Source organism: Pelophylax lessonae (assembly GCF_965119305.1).
Source record: "Pelophylax lessonae genome assembly, chromosome: 3".
Taxonomy (NCBI): domain Eukaryota; kingdom Metazoa; phylum Chordata; class Amphibia; order Anura; family Ranidae; genus Pelophylax; species Pelophylax lessonae.
This window is the reverse complement of record NC_138770.1, coordinates 507,130,540-507,144,719: the sequence shown is the minus strand read 5'-3', so window position 1 is coordinate 507,144,719 and position 14,180 is coordinate 507,130,540. Positions and strand designations below refer to the sequence as shown.

Here is a 14,180-nt window from a genome sequence, read left to right as displayed (position 1 = left end):
GATAGCCCCTTTCCTTAAACCTTTTAAATATCTCACACGCCTCTTGAGAAAATTCCTCATCTCTTGGCCAGTTCCCCTGGATTCGAAGGAACTGCCCAAATGGGATTCCCCGGATCAATGAGGGTGGATGGAAACTATCCACACGTAAAAGTGTATTGGCAGCTGTAGGCTTGCGGAAAGTGGATGTCAGGAGTTGGCCCATGGTTCTTGGTAATCTGGAGGTCAAGGAACGAGATTTTTTTTCTGATCAAACTGGTATGTTAATTTGATGTTACAGTCATTCTGCTGCAATCTATCAATAAATTCATGAAGATCCTGTTCCTGGCCCTTCCAGATCCCCAAGACATCGTCAATATAACGGACCCAAAGGGCCACTGAGTCCCTAAAGCCAGGTAATTCATAAGCAAATTTTTCCTCCCACATTCCAAGGTGAAGGCATGCATAGGCAGGTGCCCAGGGTGCCCCCATAGATGTACCAGAGATTTGTTGGTAATACGCACCATAAAAACTGAAAAAAGTTGTTCCGGAGGACAAATTCCAAAATTTCCAGAACAAACTCATTCTGATGGGCCATAATTGGATAATGTTTGGACAAAAAATACTCAACAGCTCACAGGCCCCTGGGATAGAGGTATATAAAGATTCGGTCAAAGATTAGTCATCTTCCACTACAAATCCCTCCAATTTGCCTAAAACATCCTTTATGTCTTGTACGAATGAGTCAAGCAAGGGGACCATAGGTTTAAGTAATTTGTCCACATACTGGCCTATTTTTTCAAGGGGACCATTAATGGCGGATACAATGGGGCGTCCGGGGGGGGGGGGTCAAGTGGATTTTTGTGGAGTTTGGGGATGATATACAGTACTGGAATATTAAATTCCGTCACCTTAAGAAAATTGAGTTCCTTCTTGGAAATGAGGTCAGTTTCATAAGCCAGAGACAAGAAAAAATTAAAATTGGTTTTTAACCACTTTACCGCTATGTACCGGAGTACTACTGCGGCAAAGTGGCACGATCCCGTCTGACGACGTAGACCTACGTCGTCAGACTCCTCCCCCTGTAGGCAGCGCTCGCGCGCCGCCGGAGGCGCGCTCCCGCTGTTTTCATTCACAGCGGGAGTCGGGCCAGGGGAGGAGTGGCGGCGATCGCCGCTGCTCTGCCCCGATCGTCGGGGAATCCAGTTTGGAGATCCGCCCGCCTGTGTAAACAGAGCGGGCGGATCTCCTCAGTGACAGGGAGTGACAGATCGGAGTGTTCAGCATAGCTGGACATCCGATCTGTCCCTGTCTCACACAGTCACCTCCCCCCCCACACGTCAGTAAGCACCAGGCATACATTAACCCCTCCCTCTCCAATAAAATTAACCCCTTCCCTGCCAGTGTAATTTTTACAGTAACGGTGCATATTTATAGCACTGATTACTGCAGTAATGTCACTGGTACCCCAAAAGTGTCAAAAATGTCAGTCAAGGGTCCGATCTGTCCACCGCAATGTCGCAGTCCCGCAAAAAAAATCGCAGATCGCCGCCATTGCTCGTTAAAAAAAAAAACACCAAAAATGACATAAATCTTTCCCTTTGTTAGTAAACGCAATAACTTTTGCGCAAACCAATCAAAATACGCTTATTGCGATTTTTTTTACCAAACATGGGTAGCAGAAAACAAATTGCCCAAAAATTAAAAAAAAATTGGTTTTTACATCTTTTTTGGGGGGAATTTCATATAAAAAAAATGTTAAAAATATTGTTATTTTTTCAAAATAAACCCCTCTTTTTTTGTTTATAGCGCAAAAAGTAAAAATCGCACAGGTGATCAAATACCACCAAAAGAAAGCTCTGTTTGTGGGAAAAAAAAGGACGTATATTTCGTTTGGGTACGGTGTCGCATGACCGCGCAATTGTCAGTTAAAGTTGCACAGCGCCGAATCGCAAAAAGTGGCCCAGACGTAAGACCGCAAAATGCTCTAGTGGTAAAGTGGTTAAATCAGGAAAGGGGGAGGTGGTTAGTTTGGAATAGACCTCCTTATTGGCCAGTTGGCGTTTAACCTCTTTTCTCTGTCGCTCATTGACAGACGCAGTCCTCTTTGATTAATATCAGTAGGGTTATACTGCCCCCTACAGGAGTAGGACACTAGGCAGGAAAAACGTTCTGGCCACACCTTAGGGGCAGTCCCAGAGGGTATATCCTCTCTCTCCCTGCTACAGGATGTCAGTTTTTTTCTGCCTAGTCAGGAGTAAGGACCTAAGTTCCTTGCTGGGATCTCTGGTCCTGGCAAGCTTTTTTAGATAAATCTTTTTAGTTAGCTTTTTCTCTCCAGTGTTTGTTCCTGTGAGATCTTCAAGCAACTATGCTGGAGCTGGGCGACCGGCTGGATGTTGAGATCCAGTGGTCACCCCAGCCGGCCTACGAGTGCGTGCAGGCCCTAGCTCCGCGCTGGGTTGGCCGCGACATAGTCCCACTGGACGGGGACTGGCCCCGCGAGTTAAACGTCTCGCCAGGTCGACTATGACCACTCGGAAACTGAGTCGCGGCGTCCGTATTGGTCGACAGCCCCCCCACCTCGGTGGAGAGGGGTTCTGTTAGGAGTGGGTGCCCGCCTGTTCCGGTATGGTGAGTAGAATGCCCCCCCTCTCCCCCTGTCGGGTTTTGGGAATAGATGCGGGCCCCCCTGTGGATGGTCGGACCCTCATGATCTCGGGTTCCCCTCTATCCTGTGACACACTTCACATATCTCCCCCTTGCTAGTGTGAGTTGGTGAGTAAGGTATACCACTCCAGGAGGCTTGGTTTGGGAGCTGACAATCTATATGAGTCTGTCGCTGCAAGGAAAGCCTGCATTGTAAAAGGACTAAGGAATCCATGACTGATGTCGATCAAGGATGGATACAGGGCGCCGCTGACGTTACTGTTGAAACAGTCGTGCAGAGGGGTGATACTATCAGGCACCTACCTATCGCACGGGAGTCCTCTATTAGCGATGCAGCCGCGCGGAGCCGCCATCCTTCCGCGGGCCGCCATTTTGGCGTAGCCCAATGTCTCCTGTATGGCGGCGGCCATCTTGGATACACCCAGCTGCCTCGAGGAGCAGCGGTGGGAGTGCCGGAAGACGTGTAAAGGGGCGGAGCCGCCTCCTTTACCCGGGTAAATCAATCCATAAGACTTCCTGTTCTGTAAGGACAGCGCTGAGAGCAGTTCGGTAGAAGCTTCTGTGCATCAGGTGGTGAGCCCTTGGGGTCTCTCTCTCTCTCTCTGTGGGGGTCCGAAGCAGGTAACACTAAGGGGCGCTGTTGCGCTGGGGGATTACATACAATCCTTGTTTGCTGGCAGGTGTTCCTGGATTTGTCATGGACTCTGCCACACATGTATCCCCACCTGATCCCCTCGAGGTGGCCGCAGGACCCTCCAGTTCTCCACTTACTATTGATGCATTGTCAGCGGTTTTGGAGTCTTTTGTATCCCGGGTGGAGGTGGCCTGTCAGGGACGGGGGGCGAAAAAGCGACCCCCGCCTACCCCTATTTCGTCTGACACTTCAGATACAGATTCTGAGCCTGTCGCGGCGGCTGCAGGTCCCTCTTCTGAGGCTAGTGTCTCTTATCCCATCTACTCAGATAGCGAGGAAGACATTTCTGCCTCCGCTATAGCGCAAGATGAAGCGCTGATAGATGCACTGATTGTGTCTGTGCGGGAAACTTTAAGACTTAAGGTTACACCTACGGAGGCAGTTGATACTAAAATTGCTTTTGGTACTCGCAAGCCTACCAAGATGGCAAAGGTGTTTCCTTTGCCCAAATATTTTCAAGATATAATTAAGGAAGAATGGGTCCATCCAAAACGAACCCCTGGTATTTCCAAACGGATTGCTAGACGCTATCCGTTTGAAGAATCCCTCCTTAATAAATGGACGGTACCACCGTCGGTGGATTCGCCGATTTCCAGGCTAAATAAAGCTACTGTTATCCCGTTGGAAGACGCTCCGCCTTTTCGGGATCCGGTGGACCGTAAGGCGGAATCTATATCCCGCTTTATATTTTCCCTGATAGGGTCAGCCTTTAGGCCAGTGTTCACTATTGCTCTGGTTGCACAAACATTGACAGAGTGGACCAAGTTGTTACGCCGAGATCTGGAAGGGAGAAGTCTCCCCCCGGCAGTATCGGACTTGCTGGAGCAGATGGTACAAGTGCTACAGTTTGTCTGTGACGCCGCCCTGGACGCCGCTCCATTAATGGGGCGCGTATCGATCTCGGCGGTGGTCCTTAGGCGTATGCTGTGGTTAAAATGCTGGTCGGCGGATCAAGCTTCCAAAAAACCTTTGGCTAATCTCCCCTTTCAAGGGGATCGCCTGTTTGGTGCCACCTTGGATGAGATCATCAAGGGTATCACTGGTGGCAAGAGCACCTTTTTACCACAGACTACTAAGGGGAAAGGACCTCGTCGCAGACGGGGACCTTCCTTTTCCACTCATAAGAAGTTTCTTCGCTCCTCTGGGGCGGGCGATAAGGCGAAGTCCTCCAAAGCCCCCCCAGGGGGGTTCAAAGGGCGCTGGTCGGGTAAACAAAGGTCCGGCTCTGCCAGACCTGAAGATAAGACCACTACAGCCTGAAGGTGCGCCCCCACCCATATCTGGGGTGGGGGGACGTCTTCATCGGTTTCCGGACCCATGACTCTCCAGGATTCCAGACAAATGGGTTCAAGAGGTCATACGGTCGGGGTACAAGATCGAGTTTTGATCACTTCCACCGGTGCGGTTCTTCCCTTCCAATATCCGACTATCCCCGGATCGCTTAGAAGCTTTGCGGGGGGCAGTGACGGATTTGATGCAACAAGGAGTGGTGGTCCCCGTTCCTTGGACAGAACGTTTTCAGGGGTTCTATTCGAACCTATTCACTATACCCAGAAAAGAGGGCAAGGTGCGTCCAATTCTGGACTTGAGAGCACTCTATCATTTTGTCCGGGTGCAAAAATTCAAGATGGAGTCCATTCGCACAGTAGTAGCCTCCCTGCATCAGGGGGATTTTCTGGCGTCCATAGACATCAAGGAGGCCTATCTTCACATCCCCATTTACGCAGGACATCAGCGTTTCCTTCGCTTTTCCGTGGGAGAGAGCCATTATCTGTTTGCGGCGTTACCCTTTGGTCTCGCCTCTGCTCCCCAGGTCTTCACAAAGGTTTTGGCCCCAGTCTTGGCGCTGTTGCGACAGCGGGCATTTCGGTTCTAGGCTACCTAGACGACCTTCTTCTTCGTGCGGAGTCCCCGCAGGCTCTGTTGCTAAACTTGGAGATCACTATGATCTCTTTGGAAGAGTTCGGGTGGCTAGTGAACCGGCAGAAATCATCCCTGGTCCCCACAAGGAGACTGAACTATCTGGGCCTAACTTTGGATACATCCTTGGCAAAAGTGTTTCTCCCGGCGGAGAAACTCCGGAAGATTCAGTCGACGACTCAGTTATTGACCGTCAACTGGCCTTCCCAGCGGACTTGCATGAGGGTTCTGGGACTGATGGTGGCCTCCTTCGAGGCAGTACCGTTTGCCCAGTCTCATACCCGGATTCTTCAAAAGGAGATTCTTCTCAAATGGATCCGCAATCCCGATTCCCTGGACAATCGGATCCGACTGAGCGAACGGACCAGGGAATCTCTGGTTTGGTGGCTTCGGTCACCAAGGCTCAGTCAGGGAAAGTCATTTCTTCCAATCTATTGGACGATTGTCACCACGGATGCCAGTCTATCTGGGTGGGGTGGGGTTCTCGGCAGACGATCTGCCCAGGGGCTCTGGTCCCTGGAAGAATCCAGGTTACCGATAAATGTATTGGAACTGAGAGCGATCAGACTTTGTCTGATTCACTGGACCGAGCAGCTCTGGGGCAGCCCGGTGCGGATTCAGTCGGACAATGCCACGGCAGTGGCTTACGTCAATCACCAGGGGGGCACCAAGAGTGTCCTGGCGGCCATAGAAGTGGCCGGCATCCTTCATTGGGCCGAACGATTTGTTCCAGCTCTCTCCGCGGTATTCATTCCGGGGGTGGAAAATTGGCAGGCAGATTTTCTCAGCCGTCAGATTCTGGATCAAGGGGAATGGTCTCTTCATCCAGAGGTATTTCACCAATTGTGCCTTCGTTGGGGCACCCCGGATGTGGATCTGTTGGCATCTCGGTTCAACAAGAAAGTGCGGAGGTTTGTAGCCCGCTCCCGAGATCCTCTAGCGGACGCCGCAGACGTGCTGGTCGCCCCGTGGGGGCAGTATCAGCTACTGTATGCCTTCCCTACTCTCAAGTTGCTGCCGAAACTTCTTCGCAGGATAGAGGTGGAGGGAATTCCAGTTATCCTGGTAGCTCCGGACTGGCCCCGTCGGGCCTGGTACGCCGACTTGGTCAGGCTGGTCGCGGACGTTCCTTGGCGACTTCCTCTCAGGGAGGATCTGCTGTCTCAGGGACCGATCTTCCATCCTGCTTTACGATCGCTGGCTTTAACGGCCTGGCTATTGAGACCCAGGTGCTGAAGGACAAGGGATTGTCAGCTTCAGTTATTCCTACTCTAATTAAAGCGAGGAAAGCGACTTCCAGAAAAGTCTATTATCGCACATGGAAGTCTTATATCGCGTGGTGTGAATCCTTTGGGTTTCCTCCACGTTCTTACTCGGTGGCCCGAATATTGGCTTTTCTGCAACAGGGGGTTGAGCAGAAACTGTCCTTGAGCACTATCAAGGTTCAGGTTTCAGCGTTAGCAATCTTCTTTCAGAAGCCTCTGGCTACTCATTCCTTGGTGCGGAATTTCATCCAGGGGGTGCGGCACCTGGCTCCGCCGGTGCGCGCGCCCTTGCCGCCCTGGGATCTTAATTTGGTGTTGTCGGTTCTTCAGAAACCTCCCTTTGAAAATATTAGGGAGATTCCTTTGCTTACTTTATCCCAGAAGGTGGCCTTTTTGGTGGCTATCACTTCTGCACGCAGGGTGTCAGAACTGGCCGCATTGTCCTGTCGTTCCCCATATCTGGTGGTTCATAGGGATAAGGTGGTTCTTCGTCCGAATCCATCCTTCCTTCCTAAGGTGGTTTCAGATTTTCATCTAAATGAGGATATTGTGCTACCTTCCCTGTGTCCTAAGCCCAGTCATCCTCGGGAGTTTGCGTTACACTCCTTGGATGTGGTTCGGGCGATCAGGGTGTACTTGACTACTACGGAATCTTTCCGTTAGACGGATTCACTTTTTGTGATCACGGATGGCCCTAGAAATGGGTTGGCTGCGTCTGCCGCGACTATCTCTAGATGGATCAGACAGACGGTGGTACAGGCTTATTCTATTAAGGGTCGGGTTCCTCCGTTCCCTGTTAAGGCGCACTCCACTCGGGCGCTTAGTGCTTCCTGGGCCTTCCGCCATCAGGCGTCAGTGGTTCAGGTTTGCAAGGCGGCTACCTGGTCGTCGGTTCATACCTTTACAAAATTTTACAAAGTTGATGTGCTGGCATCGGCGGATGCCTCTTTTGGCCGCAAGGTTCTGCAGGCTGCTGTTTGAGGGGACCGTTGGTCTACCTCGAGGGTTTTTTTCTGTTGGGTTTTCAGTTGAGTCTCATCCTTTTGTCCGATGAGCCTTTAAAACTTCTGGTTGGCTCCGGTTGGGCCTTCTGGATTGGATTTTGATTTCCGTTATCCCACCCCTCATTTGTGGCACTGCTTTGGGACGTCCCTACTGTTATTAATCAAAGAGGACTGCGTCTGTCAATGAGCGACAGAGAAAATTGGATTTTTGACTTACCGTAAAATCCTTTTCCCTTAAGCTCATTGACAGACGCAGTACCCGCCCTTCTTTTTTTGAGTTGGGTTGGGTTAAATTCTCTGACACTGCTTTCTGACATAACTGACATCCTGTAGCAGGGAGAGAGAGGATATACCCTCTGGGACTGCCCCTAAGGTGTGGCCAGAACGTTTTTCCTGCCTAGTGTCCTACTCCTGTAGGGGGCAGTATAACCCTACTGATATTAATCAAAGAGGACTGCGTCTGTCAAAGAGCTTAAAAGAAAAGGATTTTACGGTAAGTCAAAAATCCAATTTTACATACTTTTCCTCTTGTAATATAACAACAGCTGCCTGGAACTCACGTGAGGCCAATCTCTCAAGTTTAGATTGTCTGATCCCATTGAGTTCCAGTCCAAAGATCTCAGATCCACAGCAACCCTATCCAGGAACTGGTTGATCCATTTGTTTTTTTATAGGGGAATCATTTCAGATTGGGTTGCCTCAGAACCAAGGGGTTAATACTTTGTAGTGGTGAGGTGGAAGGTTCATTTTCTTTTTCATTGAAACTGTATGTTCCATTTTTGATTTAATAAAATTTGATACTTTTATTAGAAACTTTTTGGTTTCTGTGCATTTTTTTGCATTTTTTGTTGACCCACATATATTTATACCCCTGCTACTCTATCATATGGCCCTTTCCTTGGGACCATTTCTCTTCTCTAGTTGTCCAATTTTTTGTATAATCTCCATACGAACCCTGAGGGAGTTCAGTTGGATTCTAATTTTTCAGAAGTCTGCTCTGGTTCTGTCCACAAAGCTAGACTATCTGGGTCTGACTCTGGACTCGGCCTTAGCCAGAGTGCTCCTTCCTCTGGACAAACTCCAGAAACTGCAGGCTGCGATTTGTCTCCTGCTGTCCAGCAGACGGTCATCCTTCTGGACTTGCATGCAGGTACTGGGCCCGATGGTTTCTACCTTCGAGGCAGTTACATTTGCACAGTTCCATACGAGCTCCCTGCAAATGGAGACTCTGTCCAAATGGGACAAAACTCATGTCACGTCGCTTCCGGGTTACATGATCGGAGACCCGATCAAAGCCGAATCCGGACATGCCAGGTGGTTGCTTAGGGATTTCCCGGTGGGACAGGAGACCCAGGCAGAGCCACGGTGGGAGGGGGTTCGTTCCTTTCCCACTCGCTGGGATAATGGCTGAGTGGCTGCTGAACCGCATCGGCTGTTATCTTCTGAAAGCCGACCTCCGGGTCTAAAAGATGGTACCGGGTTGATGGTTGCAGCTGCAGGCATCATCCCGGTACAACCTCTTCTGCAAGCCGACATATGGTACATCGGTTTGCGGTAAAAGGTTTTTGAGTACAACACAGAGTACAGTGGTCAGGAGTATATAATGTACTGCCCCATGCCTTAGTTGTCGTTGGGAGGAGAATGCCCCATTACAATTATGGTTCATAGCAGAAAGATAGCGTCATCGTTGGTGGTCAGTGTGTTGTGGAAACTAAATAGGCTTGTACTGAAAAGTACAAGTGCTCCGCTCTTTTACATAAGGATTTACCAAGCACTCGGCGATAAAGAAAGGAACAAACGCGCTGGGTCATTTCGATGCCATCTGCCAGGTATCTCTCCATTGGATATGTATGTGTGTGCATGTGTATAAGAGCTAGTGTTTGTGTGTGAGAGTTTATGTGTCTCTTCATGGATGAATGATGTGTTAGCTGCTGTTATGTGATCTGTTATGTGAGCTTGTGTGTGTGTGTGTGTGTGTGTGTGTGTGTGTGTGAGTCAGTGTGTGTGTGTGTGCCTCCTTCTGAGTTCTTATCTGTTCTGTGTGAGGGCAGGGCAGAGCAGGTTTATTTACATCAAGTGAAACAAAAGGAAGTTACAGGGAGTGGCTTCACAACCACCAATCACAGAAAGTACAATGGGCAGGGCTTATGTACAAACACAGCCATGTGCAGAGATGAGTAGAAATGGCTGCCATCTTATTACTAACAAGTCTTTCAATGACTGTTAAAGCAATAATCACTGTAAATATCGATTATCAGTAAAACTTGACACTGGGAGACATTATGACTATTTAAACTAAAGAAAATGTCCACAATCAAAATTTCCACAACAGTCCCTCCTCTTTGTCATATGCTCCCATGTGTCCCTTGATGAATCTTCTTCTTCTTTTTCTTCCAAATAAACAGAACAGTTCTTCTCACGATAAAAACAATCCATTTCAAAAAGTTTATAAAAAGAAAAAGATAACGGGTAAAAACAATCCATCGAAAGGAAACGACACTTGGGTTCCGTTCTTCGGGAGATGACTTCAGAGGGAGGGCATGAGATGATGGGATTCGTTGACCAGCGGTCAGGCTGGAGTCCTTGGTGTCGGATGCAGGGGGGAATCTTGGGGCGTCTCATCTCAGCAATCAGGACGAGATCATCTGCTCGGGCTTTGGTGACTCGGTTGACCAGAAAACAGAACCATATAGGAGGAATAGAAGCAAGAACAACATAAGTATATATACTTCTATTTCCTTCAACCAAGATCCAATGGAGAAACAAAATCCCCAGAACCTCCCAAAGCATGAAAAGGATTCCAACAATCGTTAGCTATAGCTCTGGCTCTGCCTTGCAATGAAGTTACCTTATCCATATGGGCTTGGACCTTATCACTGCTATTGCTATGCCGGAACAGCAGTCTTCCCCTACAGAAACCCCCCTTGGAAGCTAAAAGAAAATCTAGTACCATTTTCTCCTACAGTAAAAACACCCGGAGTTTCATTGGTGAGATGACTGCTATACCTGTCCCACAGGTTGTAGATCCTACAAATCTAGTTCCGGTGCCAAAACTAAAGTTAAAGCCCAGCCGTGGACTACCTGATTGTCCCGATACCCAAATTATATTGACCAGAAAAGAACAGGAGCCAGAGCTATCATTAAAACTATAACTGATGTTACCGTCTAGGAATGTGTCATTAAATTCTGTGCACAAGTGTCTCTTGGTTGTCTTCATGATGATACGAATGTCTGCCATTGCTGGGGTGTAATAGCTAGGTGGGGGTTTGGAGCACACCCAGCCATTAGACCTGTTTGCCGTCTTGGCCAGCTGAAAATGCATTACCCTTGCTAAAACACATTTGCTAAATATGTAAATAAAAAACGATACTCCTCATTATCATTCTTGGATGGAGTTGAGCAGCTTTTTGCAGTGGTTGGCATGGATCCAGAACCTCAGGGAAGTCGGCGTTGTCAGCTGAACCTGGTAATTCCTCCGCTCCAATCCCGTCCCTTGACGTTTACTCAGTCACCTGCTTGGACAGAATGTACACCGGTTATCGTGTCAGGGTCCGGGAGAGACTCCCGAACCCTATGATGGACCTTTTGGAGCTCCCTTTGCCAGGACTGCACCCACCCCGTCAGCTGAGAATGTAAAAATGACAGCTGCTGAGGAAAGCACAATCCAGGCTCTGGTTGACTCCCAAACAAAACTTTGTAGGGTGATAACCCATGGGACATTCCTGTTGGGGTAAAGAGTAATGAGAAAACATTTGAGCCGTGGCTCTTTCAATTCAGCCGTTCAGGCTTACCGCTAATCCCTGAAGCGCCGTACATACCTCTAAAAAGATCTGACCAGTGAAGTGTGATCCATGATCTGACTCGATCGTTCCAGGCAGCCCCCTCGCGACAAACTATCTCAGACAGGATCTTTTTCGTAGTGGCAGTGGCAATGGCATTGTGCACAGACCAAGCCTCTGGACACCCAGAAAACATATCCGGACAGACCAAGACACGCTCGTTCCCCGGCAAAGTGATATAGTCTATCTGAATGCGCTAAAAGGGATATTCCGGTTTGGGTGGGTGCCTTCTCGGATGCGGTAGTAAAGCCAGGGCCAATCCAATGCTCCTCCACCTATGCACACATAACCATCTTTGACTGGTGCCCAAGGTAATGAGTCGAGTGGGCCATCATTGGAAAAAGGGATCTGGGTAAACACCATTTACCATCAAGACCCCAGATGTCATCTGGACCCTGTGTAGTCCCCAAAACCATCCATCTCCTCTTTTCCTGCACTTCCGCTTGGGACTGCAGCTTCTTAACACCTCAGAGGGGATGGCTAGCCTTAAGGTCTCTGTCACCGGGCTCAGAGCACCTTCCTTAGCAGCTCTATCTGCCAAGGCATTTCCATTGGCTTCCATAGTCGTCTCAGTAGTATGAGCCTTTACCTTCAGAATGGTTATCATGTGTGGCAAGCAAAAGGCAATGAACAGCTCTATTAACCCCGCACGTTTCACCGACCTCCCCAAACTAGTCAAGAACCCTCTTGCCTTCCAGACAGGACCACAATCATGTGCTAGTCCAAAAAGCGTATCTCAAATCTGTATAGAAATTGATCCCCTGATCTCTATGTCTTACCATCTGGGGTGTAATACCTGGAACCATCGACAAAAAGGTTAGCAACTGGAATGGGGGTCTCATTCACTGGACTGACAGCCGCTGATTGCCACTCCATCAAAGAAAGACAATCATGTTGTCCCTACTAAAGTTGGAGATTGATGAGAGAGAGAAAAAGAGAGAGAGAGAGAGAAAAAGAGAGAGAGTGAGATAAAGTTTTGAAAATTACCATTTTTCTGCACAGCCTTCTCCCCCCTTCTCTTCATCCTTAACAGGAAGAAGAGACGCAGGGTTCCAAAATAGTGCATCGTTTAAGGTTACGAGGACTTTGGGGGTCCTTCAATGTCTGTATTCTCTGAGTGGTTAGATGTTGGGTACCTAGAGAAATGCAATGACCTAAAAAAAAAACAAGCTTCTCCATGCAAAGCTGGCCTAGCCTGCAATAGAGAGGTTCAGTCACTGACACTGTCTGGCCTGTGAGACCTACAGTGGGAGTTGTCTTCCCTGGAAGGGGAACCTTGCCTCTAGGTTTTTGAGATCTTAAAACCGTGTTGGCTGCATCGGTGTCAGCGAGGCAAGGGAGGGGATATTTTAATTCCTCTAGGATGTGAGCTGACACCGGTTTATCAATGCCCTATGATAAGTCATAGTCGTTTCTGACCATACCTACCTTTGAATTTTCCGGATCCTCCGGAATAAATTGCCACTTACCCCACGGACCAGCCGGGTTGGTAGGACAATTATGCCTGATGTACCCTGACTTTCCACATCCATAGCAGACCTGTTAAAAGAACTTCTAGTTTGCCACAGTGTTAGAAGGACAGGGTTCAGCTGTTACGACAGGCTGTTGAGAGATAAGAGACACTGTGAGGTGGGAGGGCGTTACCAGTACCATAGTCTGCACCGTGAACTGAAGAAAACGGAGATTAAAGTGCAGAGACAGGTTCAGTGTCAGCGGATCTGGCTCGTCTCTGTAAAGTTAGCCCAGGAAGAGCTTCCTCCACTTCTCTGACCAGATCGCTGGACTCGGCTATCTCATCAGGCCAAGTGTACATAATGCGGTTCTTCCGGACTGAACCCGCCTCATGCACACCTTGCTGATTGACCATAATAGATCTCTGAAGCCACAATTGCGCTACACTTAGCATCTCTGTTGCCTGGAGCCTAGTTCTGAATTCAATAATGAACTCCTCCCATCTCCAGACATCAAAAACACCTTCCAAAGGGATGTACCAACTGTTTCCCTTGGTTATTCCCCTTCCTGAGGGGTCTCATGGCCCGAGCCCCAAACTCAGACTTCATGTACCGCGAAACTGTTTGGCTAACCTGGGGGACCTGTGTTACCCCCCATTGCATGGATAAACCATTAACCATGACGATTCGAATCGCTTTCTTTGCACCTGGTTTAGGAACAACACTGTTAGGTGCCAACTTTGACAGTGTTGGCCTGCTTCCGGACTCACGCGCCGGTCAGCTAGAAGACGTCAACCCGGTGGCTTCGTACGGCTATACAGCTCATCAACCCCCACACGTACCCCAACTTCCGGTTATCTTACACGGCCTAATGTGGGGCGGGTTTCGGTATCTACTCCTCACACGTTGAAGGCTGAAACAAGCGTGTCGCAATCACCCGTTTCACGTAGACGGCTCAAAGTACACATGTTCGTTTCGACCTAACCCGTGCAGCCAAACAACCCCGAAAGTACAATGAAAGTCCTCCCTATACAAACCTTGGCTTCAGTCTATTCCTTGATGTTGCATTAAAAATTTAAATTAAGATGCCGGTTACTGATTGCACACTGGAAGATATAACCGCTCTACCTAAAATCCAACCTGCAGTACCGAAAACTACCTCTGTGAGAAACCACCGCTCAGTACAAAACAACCCTGAAAACTGAATCCAATATCAGTCACTGCACAATGTACTCTTATCATTGAAAAAAAAAAAACTTAGTTACAACAAAAATGAGACAAAATACACCACAAAAACAGCTTAACCAAAAAGTTACAAAACAAAAAAAATAGTTACCCCTGAAAAACAGACAAAAACACAA

General features: G+C 48.6%; 1 protein-coding gene across 1 annotated transcript in view; it reads left to right on the top strand.

Moving 5' to 3' along the window:
- TTC27 (tetratricopeptide repeat domain 27) overlaps positions 1–14,180 on the top strand; it is a 747,788-nt gene that overhangs the window by 167,158 nt on the left and 566,450 nt on the right. The window lies entirely within an intron of this gene.